The sequence below is a fragment of the Macrobrachium rosenbergii genome, chromosome 21, assembly GCF_040412425.1.
Source record: "Macrobrachium rosenbergii isolate ZJJX-2024 chromosome 21, ASM4041242v1, whole genome shotgun sequence".
NCBI lineage: Eukaryota > Metazoa > Arthropoda > Malacostraca > Decapoda > Palaemonidae > Macrobrachium > Macrobrachium rosenbergii.
The window spans coordinates 18,883,396-18,897,094 of NC_089761.1; the positions used below are offsets into that span (position 1 = coordinate 18,883,396).

The 13,699-nt window shown below is 33.1% G+C and overlaps 1 protein-coding gene across 3 annotated transcripts in view; it reads left to right on the forward strand.

The window, feature by feature from the left end:
• LOC136849747 (glutamate receptor 1-like) overlaps positions 1–13,699 on the forward strand; it is a 330,227-nt gene that overhangs the window by 110,787 nt on the left and 205,741 nt on the right. For all 3 annotated transcript variants that reach the window (XM_067123138.1, XM_067123136.1, XM_067123137.1), the window contains exon 2: positions 12,919–13,094. The gene's annotated coding sequence lies outside the window, so the exon portion shown is untranslated. The remainder of the gene's footprint in view (positions 1–12,918; positions 13,095–13,699) is intronic.

Genomic DNA, 13,699 nt, shown 5'->3' on the forward strand with positions numbered 1-13,699 from the left:
TCCCCATTATTTTTATTTCAATGACAATATTTCCCCATATTTTTATTTCATGGACAATATTTCTCATTTTTTATTTCATGACAATATTTCCCAGTATTTTTATTTTATGGCAATATTTTTCCATAATATTTTTTCATGACAATATTTCAATTATTTTATTTCATGAAAATTTCCCCATTATTTTATTTCATGACAATATTTCCCCATTATATTTTTCATGACAATATTTCTTATTTTTATTTTTTATGGCTGTATTTCCCCATTATTTTTGTTTCTTGACATTATTTCCCCATTATTTTTATTTTGTCCATTATTTCATGACCCATTTTAATTTCATAATATTTCCCCATTATCTTTATTTCATGACAATGTTTCCCCATTATTTTTATTTCTTGGCAATATTTCTCCATTATTTTTATTCCTCTGCAATATTTCCCCATTTTTATTTCATGGCAATATTTCTCCAATTTTATGTCGTGTCACTGTTTCCCCAATATTTTTATTTCATGATAATATTTCACCATTATTTTTATTTCATGACAATATTTCCCCATTATTTTTATTATATGAGAACATTTCACCATTATTTTTTTCTTGACAATATTTTTCCATTTTTATTTCATGGGAATATTTCCCCATGATTTTTATTTCGTGACAATATTTCCCAAATATTTTTACAATATTTCTCCATTATTTTATATGGAAATATTTCTATTTTTATTTCTTTCAATATTTCTTCATTATTTTATTTCCTGTCAATATTTCCCCATTATTTTTATTTCATGACAACATTTCTCCATTATTTTTTATGGCAGTATTTCCCCATTATTTTTATTTCATGACAATATTTTATTTCATAACAATTTCCCCCATTATTTTTATTTAATGAAATATTTCCCCATTTTTTTGTTTCATGACAATATTTCCCATTTTTATGTCATGACAATTTTCATTTTTATTTTTCATGATATTTCCCATTTTTTTATTTCATGACAATATTATTTTTTGTTTCATGGCAATATTTCCTTATTATTTTTATTTCATGACAATATTTCCCCATTATTTTTATTTCATGACAATATTTCTCATTATTTTTATTTCATGACAATATTTCTCCATTTTTATTTCCATATGTATTTCCATTTTTATTTCCATTTATAAGATTTCATATTTATTTCATGACTATTTCCTTATTTTATTTCATGATAATTTTTCCCTATTGTTATTTCATGACAATATTTCTCCATTATTTTTTTCATGACCATATTCTATTTCATCACAATATTTCCTAAATATTTTATTTCACTTATTACATTTCTATTAGTTGTATTTCAAAACAATGTTTTTCATTGTTTTTATTTCATATAATATTTCTTTTATTTTTATTTCCATAACATTTCCTCTACTTATTTATTTTCATGATATTTCCCCTTTATTTATATTTCATGACAATGTTTCCCCTTTAATTTTATTTCTTGACAACATTTACCCAATTATTTTTATTTCAAGACAATTTTTCTCCATTGTTTTTATTTCATGATATTTCCCCATTGTTTTTATTTCATTACAATATTTCCCCATTATTTTTATGTCATGACCATATTTCTACATTATTTTTATTTCGTGGTAATAAGTTCCTATTATTTTTATTTCATGACAATATTTCCCCATTTTTATTTCATGACAATATATCCCCATTGTGTTTATTTCACGACAATGTTTCCACGTTATTTTTATTTTATGACAATATGTCCCCATTATTTTTGTTTCATATCAATATTCCCCCATTATTTTTATTTCATGACAATATTTCCCCATTATTTTTATTTCATGATAATATTTCCCCATTATTTTTTATTACATCTCAATATTTCCCCATTATTTGTATTGCATGGCAATATTTCTCTAATATTTTTAAACCTCTCGTGTCCACTATATAATTTCCTCTAAAGCTTCCCTTCAGTAAAAGTATTTTTTCGTTGGAATCCGCAGTTACTGAGTTAAATCATTTTTACTTAAGCCTTAAAGTCGTGAGATACATTTCTTTACATCCTCCATACTTAATACTATTTTATTTCAATCCACCCAGTTTTCAGTTACAATGATTGTTTTCGAAATTTTCCAATATTCAGTAATAGTAATTTTTTTGTAGACCTTGCAACCGTCAGTTAAAATTTTTTTCATATAGTAAAAATATGCACCTCCGTTTTTAACTTTTGCAATTTTTCATGATAACTTCTTTCTAAATTAATTTATATTTTTTCTTTTTTTCATTTAGTGTGATTTGAATTTGTTAGTTTCAGGCGTTATTCACTGACCATAACTCAAGTGCATATACTTGTTGAAATTGCTAATTTTTTGTTCTGTAACAGCAAATTTTGTTATTATTACATTTGTTTGCATTTATAATGACTTTGTTAGTCAACAACAGTCTTCCATTTGTCCTCAGTAACCGAAAATTGTTCTTGATATAAGAATTTAATTTATTTAGTAGTTTTCATCCTTTGTGCATGATTCTAAACAATATTACAGTGAGGACATCATGTGGTTTTTGGAGTTCATATTTAATCTGCAGTTGCTTCTACCATAATTGTCAAATCATTTTATCTTTCTCTTTCCTAAATGCTAACCTTCATAGGTGCTTGTCAATTATTTACCTGTATGGTCCAGTTAAAGTGACTCATCTCAAAGTCAAACGTCATGTTTCGTCTAGATTTATTTTCTTTAATGTTGTTTATACCCCACGTACATGATCACACAATCTTCTATTTATATTTTTGCATCTGTTCAGGTTCCGTCTTGTTTCCTTAGGGCTCGGCCTATTCGTAGATATAATTTTTTTTGTTCTTAAGAGAGCTAATCTTCAGAAGCATCGTTGGTATTCAAGTACTCGTCTGGTAACAAGTGTGCTGCTTAAAATAACGTTTGAGCACTTAATCTTTCAATTATCATATTTGTTTCGTGGCAGTATTTCCCTTTTTATTTTGAAGTCTCTCGTGTCCTCTGTTGTGATTTCCTTTGAGGACTTAAACGTAAAAATGTTATTTTTACGTTTAAGTCCTCAAATGCCCAGTTACAGAATTTTCCTTTAAACCTTTCAGTTCTAAGGCATGTAATTCATCTCTACACCTTCCAATTTGAAGTTTATCTCTTTAGATTTTTCTTGATAGTATTATGATGAAAATGTATTTGTCTTCTGCACAGGGTTTTATCATCCGTTCAGTTTTTTTTTCTTGTCTATGGTTCCGCCTATTTGTAAATCTAAAATGTATTTTTTGAAAGTTATCCATTTTAAACATAAATAATATTCTGTTATTTAAATATCCGGTGGTTACGATTTAACATGAATTACTCTTATTTCATAACAGCATTTCCCCATTATTTTTAAGCCTCATGTGCCCCATATAATTTCCTTTAAAATTTCCACTCTTCAATTACAGTATTTTTTCGTTAAAGTCCTTAGTCTTCGAGGTACGGAATTTTTCTCTGAGCTTTCCATTAGTAAGATACGTTCTTACTTGACGTCCGTCAGTCTTTTAATTTCAGTCCATCCAGTTTTCGGTTATAGTGATTGTTTTTGGAAATCCACCAGTATTTAGTAGAGAAATTTTCCTTTATACCGGTCAATCTTCAGTTAACTTCAAAACTTCAAAACCTCTGAATTACTTGTAAATAGTAGACCATTTTTCCTCTACTTTATTTTTATGTTGCGTTGTTCCTTATTTCTATTAAGGTGGTGTGAATTTCTATTATTTTCATTGATGCGATTTAACCATGATTCCTGTCCATAGACCCGTTGATATTGCCTATTTCTCGTTACTTCACACGGTATATTTAGCTCGTACATTTGTTTACTACTTGCAAAGTTTCGTAGCCAACAGGTTTTTCCCTGTTCTCATTACTAGAAGGAATCGTCCTTGATTTAAGTAAATCATCCATTCTAGAATTTTCACCCATATGCTATGAATCCCAAATATTTCCCTTTATCAGAACACGAGACATACGATTTTCGAGTTCCATATTTAATCTACAATTGCTTCTACCATAATTTTCATTTCATGTTATCTTTCACTTTCTTAAGTGCTCAGCCTTCCTAAGAGATTGTCAGTTATTTGCACACATGTTCCAATGTGTGTGAATTATCGTCAAGTACAGCAAAACTTCCTGGTCTGTTTACGTTTGCATTTCTTTTCATCTTTTCATTTATTTATTTTTCTTTTGTGTAGGGATTTATATCTCAAAACGTTTTTTTTTTATACTGATTTTGTTAGTAGCTTTTTCCTATTAGTTTTGCTAAATAATAATGAAATATACCAAGGTTCTACCTGTCTGGGAATATAAAATTTTGTTTTTAAGTTATTGCTTTTAGATAGTTTTTACTATTCCAGTCTGGTAGTAAAATGTCCTATGATTTAACAGCTGATCACAATCTTTAAAATTTCCCATTATAATTTTATGGCAGTATTTCCCCATAATTTTTAAGCCTTTCGTGTCCAGTATTATTTCTTAACCATCCACTCTCCAATTTCAGCATTTTTTCGTTGAAGTTCTCAGTTATTGAGTTACGGAATTTTTCTTTAAGCCTTCCATTTGTTAGATACAGGGTTTCTTTACATTCCCCAGTCTTCAGATACTATTATTTTCCATTCAGTTTTCAGTTCTAGTGATTGGTTTTGAAATATTCCAAAATTCAGTAATGAAAATTCTTTATCTTTTTGTATTAAATTTAAACTACCTAATATTCAGTTGTAATATGTAACCCGTTTGTAACGTTTGTACCGTTCTTCTCCATGTGTTCTATTATGTTTTTTATTTTTTTGTATTGTATTTCTATTTATATGATTTTAGTTTATTTTATTGCTATGATCTAACCATAATTCATGTCCATATGTTTTTTGATATTGCTTATTTCTCGTTACTCTAACAGTGTATTGTACATCTACATTTGTTAGCTTGTTAAACAGTTTTGTTAACCAACAGCTTTTTTTCCTTTTTCCTCAGTAACTGAAAAGTTTGTCCTTGATTTAAGAAATTCATTCATTCTGGGATTTTCCCAGATCTCATGATTCTCAAAAGTTTCCCTTTATCAGACACACCATATTTATCATTTTGAGTCATTTAATGTACAGATGCTTCTATCATTATTGTCAAGTCTTATCATCCCCCACTTTCCCAAAGGCTCAGCCTTCCTAAATGCTTGTCAGTTATTTGCATATATGGTCCAGTCATTGTGAATTATCTTAAAAGGTCAGCAAAGCCTCGTGGTCTGTCGACAATTGTATTTTTTCCTATTTATTCATTTGTTTATTTCTGCCCTGGTGCTTTAGTCCACAAAATCTCTGTTTGGTCAACCTTGCTTACAAGTAGTTTTTTTCATAGCATTTTCTGTCCTAAAAATGGAAAACTGTATCTGCAAAATTTTCTGAAATTGAGATATGCCACCTGTTGGGCATACCATGAAACACTAATACACAAGTGCTACTGCAGTTTCAGAATGATTCTTTAATGCTTTCCACTTATATTTAGGGGTCCATTTTCAGTATCTGCAACCAGTAGTAGGCAAGCGGCGTATCTACCATTTTTTCAGTTTGTATTTTGCAAATACCGGTCTTCCACGAAAGGTATGTAAACATACCAAGTTATACGTATCATCACATGAGTCTCCTGTTCATGGTTGTTTCTTTTCTTCAGTGTCGTTTGTCTTATTTCCTTATGGTTCTGCCTATTATAGATATAGAATTTAGTTGTTAAGATGGCTATTGCTTCTCAGCCTTGTTGGTATTTAAATACTCGTAGGGTAGCAAAATTTGCAGTTTTAAAGAACAGCTGAACACCCAATCTTTAAATTGTATTTGTATTTTTTGACAGTATTTATCCATTATCTTCAAGCTTCTCGTGCTTTATATTATGATTTATTTTAAAGCTCTGATCTTCAGTTATAGTATTTTTTTCGTTGAAATCCTCAGATATTGAGTTACAGAATTTCTCTCTAAACTTTCCTATCCTAAGATACGAAGTTTCTTTCATCTTCATAAGATACTATTTTTTTTAGTCCATCCGTTTTTCAGATAGAATTGGTTTTAAAATCCTCCAATATTCCGTAAAAATATTTTTCTATTAAGCCGACATCGAATTTTAAATCCTCCAATATTCAGGTAATGATATTTTTCTTAAACTTCAATTGAAATTTTGTTCTTTATAGTTTTGACTTTAAACCCTTCAGTAATTTTATGTAATCCCAGTTGTATCTTGCACACCATTTTCCCAGTAATTCTTTTATAAATTACTGTAAATATACTAAATTTGTTATAAATACTGTTATTTGATTAATGCTATTTCATTTGAATTTCTGTTGCTTAAATATTTCTTATTTCTCATTACTTGTACACTGTATATAGCTCGCACATTTTGTAGCTGCTTATACAATTTTGTTAGTCAGATTTTTCTTTTTGTTCTCTGTAACTGAAGATCTTGTCCTTGATTTAAGAAAATCGTTCATCCTGTAGTTTTCATCCATATGTTATGATTCCGAAAAACTTCCCTTTATCAGACTCAGGACATCATATGACTTTGAGTTTGGTATTTAATCCACAAATGCTTTTACCATTATTTTCGAGTCAGTTTATCTTTAACTTTCCCAAATACTCAGCCTTCCTTTGTTCTTACAATTATATGCATGGGGCCTATATATGTCCAATCAGTGTGAATTATCACAAAGTCGAGCGACCTGGTTCGTCCAGATTTATTTTCTTATTTATTTTATTTTATTTATAAATTTGTATTTAAATTTTTTTTTCAAGGTTTCCTGTATCATAAAAAACTGTATTTAAAACTTGCTGTTGTCCGGAACTTTATTTTCTTAATATTGATAGGTATGTGATGCTTTCTTACAATATGTCCCATTCGTTCAAAACTTTTTCCTTTTTTCAGTGTTGTCCTATTTGTACCAATTTTTAGATTAAAATTTATTAGGACAGAGAGCTATATTGCTCTTAAGAATTTGTTGGTACATAAGAAGTGGTCTCGTCCTTTTAAGTATGCTGCTTGAAAGTATAAAGAAAATGTTACCAATATTTCTTTAAAAAGCTGCTTTTAATGTAAATACTTTGTGACTATTTTTTTTAAGTTTCCAACCCTCTTTTAGAATTTTAGTTTTCGAAATTGTAAATATATGTTTCAGTGGCCAAATATCCCCTTTGGCTTAAAGCCACACTCGCACCTGTAGTTTTGCTGCCTTTACTCTTTTAGAGAAAATCCTTAATTATTTATCACTTTTTAATTTTATGTCCTTGCATTTATACATATGTTTTTTTTTATTTGATACAGAATAAGTTTGATGTTTTAAGATATACAGTACATACAAACCTATGTCTGCACACGAGCGTGTTTTCGTGTGAGCCTGTGAATCATATCTCTTTCTCGAATGATAATCGCAGAGAAGGCGAAGGTTTCTCCAACCCTTGTAATCTCAAGTGAATCCCAAAGACAGTTTGAGCGAAAGGTCGAAAGATTTAGGAGAGGAAATGGGGGATTCTGTTTCAGGACATAGGACTCCATGATTGTGTGCGAATCAACCGACAGGAGAAGCAAATGGCAGTTAAATCCATTTCGTTCCTCCTTAACAGGTTTAGGAGAAACGGTTGATTTCGTCCCCATTTTGCTTTTTGCATGTTTGTATTCGAAGAAAAATTCGTCTTTTGATTTATTGGGCTCAAAATTCGTTCGTTTTTCATTTTGTCAGTGTTCTTATTTTATTATTATTGTCGTTCTTGAATAAAAAAAATTAGTCTGTAATATAGAAAGAAACGTGAAAATTTAGTTTTGGTGTACATTATTATATTAAAGTGATTTATTTTTAGTGCCTGCATCTGTTGCTTAAAGAATTTTTACTTGGTATGCAATAGGAATTTATCCCCAAAGGCATCCTGTAGGCTGTCAAGTCAGTATTTTTTTCTCAGTTATTCTAAAGAATACGAAAAATTACGTAATGATTACTAAAATTAAATATTTAAATGCGTACAATGAGAACTTATGGCAGAGGACCCTTACCAGAGACTTATTTTTTTTATTCAAATTAATAACTCAGTGTAATTATTGTATTTTCAGTTAAATTTAATTGTTCTCTATGGTTTGGGAAATTGAGATCGCCCCCCCCCCTCAACATCTACCCAGGCTTCACTTGGAACACGTGGGAGCAATAGAGCGAGTGTTTGAGACGATAAACGATAAACGTACACGTGGGAACAGTATCACCGACTGTTTACTTGAATGACTTTGGTAAAATTCTTCCTTTTATGTTAGGTGAAATTTCTATGTTGCTGCTTTATTCTTATAAAATTGATCACTTTTCTGATTATCATACATTTTACCCACTCAGTCTTACATTATAGGGTCACGTCTTGATAATGGGTTTTTTATTTACAAAAAGAAAAGTATAAAATCTCATTGTGGAGAAACCATGTCTTTTTTTTATTGCAGTGCTATTCAGTTTTATTGCCAAAATTAATTAATTGAAAGTAGCTAGGTTAACAGAATTGAATTTTAAGTACTACTGGATTCTCTCTTTGCTTTTTGCCAGATTTTTTTTAGGAATTTAATAGATTCTGAAAATTACTCCACGTGTACGAACCCCAGTATTTTGAAATAACTGAATTTTTAAACTCAATTTTGACAAATAATTTTGGAAGCTACAGTCAAACTGTTTTCTGTCTCATTTGTAACACTCTAGGATTTTGTACTGATGCATACACCTTCACGAAGTCCATTTGATATTGAAAGAAGGGGGATTAGAGTTTTCTGTTTTGTGGAAAACAGGGGGCTAGGTCATTCAGAGGTCATATCTTTACGACCACTTTCGCAAAACTCTCTCAATATCATGGGCTTAGTAAGGTCAGATCTCCACCATATGGAAGATCTGAGTCTTTATCGTTTACCTTCTAAGATTCAGTCTTCGTGACTACTCAGATAGACGTATAAACACTTTTACAGCTGAGTAAACACACACACACACACACAGAGAGTGGATAGAGAGAGAGAGAGAGAGAGAGAGAGAGAGAGAGAGAGAGAGAGATACTGTATCTCATAAAGCTGAGCATCGTCGATCAATGACTGTTCGTGTTAAGTTCTTTTAAGAAAATATGATTATTGCTCACATGAATATTTGAGAAGAAATGAGAAACTTATGTATTCAAAAAGTCATGTTCCATGGAAAAAAAAAAAAAAAAAAATATATATATATATATATATATATATATATATATATATATATATATATATATATATATATATATTGGAAGGAAACTGAACAAAAATTGGCAGATGAGAAGGGGCCTATTTGATGAGGTCGACGAGGAAGTCTACAAAATGAAAGCATGTAATAAGGAGTTGCGAGGCTTTTTTAGCATTTCAGTCTTTTCACAACTAGCAAATTTATTTGGAGAACTTTTTGAATAAAAAATTATAAGGAAATAAGATATCCTTTTCGGATGTTATTATAAAAGCCAAAATAAACATAAAATGTAATGGTCATTACTATCAGTAAAAATGTGAGGCAGAGGTAAAGATTTTGGGGGATTTTTCACGTTTGGAAACCGTGGTTCGAAGGCTGATGAATAATTGACTTTGTTTTTGCTGCTCCATTATTGCAATGTTAGGTTCATGTAATAATAAATGTTAGGTTTATGTAATGATAATAATAATAGCCAAGAATTAATTAATCCAAACAACTTTGCATAAAACTTATGTACAGTACAAATATTTCAGGTTTGGAAACGAACGAAATACTCATCAATAACTTTTTTTGTTTTTTACTCTTTCATTACTACTGTATTAATTTTTGATAATAATTAATAACAATAATAATGATAATTGTGATGTTGAAAGGATCGCGATAATGTAGCTAATTGGTAATACCGTATACAGTTAATTTTTCTAGGTTACATCCATTATCTAAGTATATGTAATTGGAGAAGCTAGAGGTACTTAATGATGTGTTCTGTATTATTGTATATATATAATATATATATGTATATATATATATATATATATATATATATATATATATATATATATATATATATATATATATATATATATATATATATATTGATGGAATCTAGGAGACTTTATTCAAAAGTTACACACTTTCATTGACTAGAATGTCCCCATTATTCCAAAGCTGGATACTGGACAATTGGGACAGAATAGTCCTTGAAAGCTTGTTAATTAGATAGATACCATCGTGTTTAAATGAGGCCTATTATTTTACATACACATATGTATGTATATATATACAGTATATATATATATATATATATATATATAATATATATATATATTATATATATATATATATATATATATATATATATATATATATATATATATATATATATATATATATATATATATATATATATATATATATTATATTCATGAAGCTGCAAATTTCACTTAATATCCAGTTCACGCTTCTTTGGGAATATTTCCAATGGGGAAGTATCACGTTGAATTCTTAGTGATAAATGGATCCAGTACCCGCCAGCAATCCTCAAACGGTGCCTTCCATTGACTCTATTTGATGGTCAAATTTTTCCAAATGAAGTCGCCGAAAATCGAGACCATCTATGACTGTTGGATGGAGTCGCTGGAAGGAGTGCTGTTATTAGGGGTTCGAGATTGACTGTCGAATGGAGTCGCAGGTTTGATGGAAGGTACCGTGTCAAATGGAGTTGACCGTGTCTGTCGCTGGAAGGAATGTCCGAGAAAGTCGCTGGAAGGTACCGTCGAGAATGGAGTCGCTGGAGGTACCGTGTCGAATGACCTGGAAGGTACCGTGTCGAGAATGGAGTCGCTGGAAGGTACCGTGTCGAGAATGGAGTCGCTGGAAGGTACCGTGTCGAGAATGGAGTCGCTGGAAGGTACCGTGTCGAGAATGGAGTCGCTGGAAGGTACCGTGTCGAGAATGGAGTCGCTGGAACCGGTCGAGAATGGGTCCTGCCGTGTCGATGGAAGTGCCGTGTCGAATGAGTCGCTGGAAGGACCGTGTCGGAATGTACCGTGTCGAGAATGGAGTCGCTGGAAGGTACCGTGTCGAGTCGGTCTGGAAGGTGCCGTGTCGAGATGGGTCGCTGGGTACCGTGTCGAGATGGGTCGCTGGAAGGTACCGTGTCGAGAATGGAGTCGCTGGTGCCGTGTCGAGAGGAGTCTGGAAGGGTACCGTGTCGAGAATGGAGTCCTGGAAGGTGCCGTGCTAAGGTTGACCGTGTCTGCTGGAAATGCAGTCGCTGGAAGGTACCGTGTCGAGAATTCGAGACCGTGTCGGCTTGACCGTGTCGAATGAGTCGCTGGAAGGTACCGTGTCGAGAAGTCGCTGGAGTCGTGTCGAGAATGGGTCGCTGGAAGGTACCGTGTCGAGAATGGAGTCGCTGGGATGCGTGTCGAGAATGGGTCGCTGGAAGGTACCGTGTGGAAGTCGTGGAAGGTGCCGTGTCGAGAATGGGTCGCTGGAGGTGCCGTGTCGAGAATGTCGCTGGAAGGTACCGTGTCGAGAATGGAGTCGCTGGAAGGTACCTTGTCGAGAACGAGTCGATGGAATGACCGGACTGTCGAGAGCCGCTGGAAGGTACCATTCGAGGATCCATTTATCACTTAAAAACTGTCGAGAATGGAGTCGCGATGAGAATGGAGTCGCATCGAAGATATCGAAGAATGGGTCGCTGAAGAATGGGTCGCTGGAAACCGTTGATATCGCTGGAAGGTACCGTGCAACATTTTAGCTTCAAGAGGTATATAAATCAATGGTGATAAAAATTTACATATATATATAATATATATATATAATATATATATATATATATATATATATATATATATATATATATATATATATATATATATATATATATATATATATATATACACACAATTCTGCTGAGAGAATTTATGCTGAGAATTCCCCTGAGAGAAATTCCCTTGAGAGAAGTTCTGCTGAGAGAATTTCTTAGAATTTATGCTGAGAGAAATTCTGCTGAGAAAATTTATGCAAAGAGAAATTCTGCTGAGAGAATTTCTGCTGAGAGAAATTTCCAGAGAGAATTTATGCTGAGAGAAATTCGAGATTCTAGATCCCCTTTAGGGGTGGGTTGAGGGGAGGAGAACGAGACTAATGTTAAATTAGGAAAATGAGAAGTAAAATCCTGCTGTTTTTGCATGGCTGAATTCTTGGTTTTCCTTTGCAGCTAAAATTTCCAGATTGGTTCAGACAGTGTACAAGAAAGATATATTTCATCTTTTAGGTTTATATTGAATTCAGCTTAAATTTCCTTCATTTTTTGGGCGTCTTTGTCTATCATCATGACTTATTTTTGTAAAGCCAAACTTATTTTTGTAAGAGAGAGAGAGAGAGAGAGAGAGAGAGAGAGAGAGAGAGAGAGAGAGAGAGAGAGAGAGAGAGAGAGAGAGAGAGAGAGAGAGACTTTAAATTCTGCCAAATCAAGAGTTTTCCCCCCAAAATATATTCTTCGTGTTCTTGTTTTGTAAGAAAGATGATTACGATACAGATTAACCATGATAAAGAAAAGTACAGCAGACTTGGTAGTTCCCAATTTATGAACGTGGCTCAGATAAGAAGTAGTGCAAGACTCTCTTTTTAAAGCCTCATCCAACATCCAAACATCCATCTAAACGGAGGGGTTGCGGCGAGGAGGGAAGGGAACTTGGGAGGAGAGCCCTTCCGAAGGGCCCTTCTCCCTACGTCACCCCCTTCAGCAAATCTCATACAGGGAAACTCCACTTAACTGTCTGGCGTTGGGAGACGAAGTAGCTGATGGAGTGAGCGATAAAGCCCCTACATAATGCTCCGCGTTGAATGTTTTGACTACTTTAAAAGCTTCTTCTTTTTTCCCCTCCCCGTGACAGAGGGAAGTCGAGGACCACGACGAAGACGACGACTTGGTGACACCAGTGTAAGGTTTCCTCAGATGACTGTGATAAGACTTGAGGAAACTGTTCGGGAAGATAATACGCCCTGGGAATCAACGGCGGAATTTCCTGAAGGAACTTCTGAGAAAGTCGACGTGGGTTCTTGGATTAAGGTAAGTTTTGCGTAGTTTTCTTTTTCAATTTGTAAACTTTTCATTGTCTGTAAAGTGACATCTGTTGTGTGTGTGTGTGTGTGTGTGTGTGTATAGAGACTGTATGCATGTATATTTAGGCTCTTCATGTAAGGATTGTTTAATTTAGCTGTGTGAGACTTGGAAGCGTGGGAAAAAACCTAGAAACTCCGATTCCCTCTATAGTTTCTTTTCTCTTAGAACCCGCAAGGCCCCTAAGGAACAAAAAATAAAACTAAAAAAGACCTTGAGCCCCATAATCCCCATTACTCACCCATTCGTCTAATATCTTAAAGATAATGAGAAGTAACGACCCGTTTAACCGGCGACTCCAACGGCCATTTTTTGCACCGCTTAACCCTTGGCCCAGAAATGACTCTCTAACACAGGTGAAAATCAGAAGAAATGGCTGGAGGCTAAGCTCCCTCCATAAAGCACCTTCTCCTCCCCCCCCCTCCCGAAATTAGGGGGACGGGGTCTGAGGTCAGGGCTGAGAAGGAAAAGGGGGGCAGGAGGGTGCCAAGGCACCAAATAGTATTTAGCGTTGATCCTCCACGACATTATAGCAGGCTGAAATTGGAGGCGAC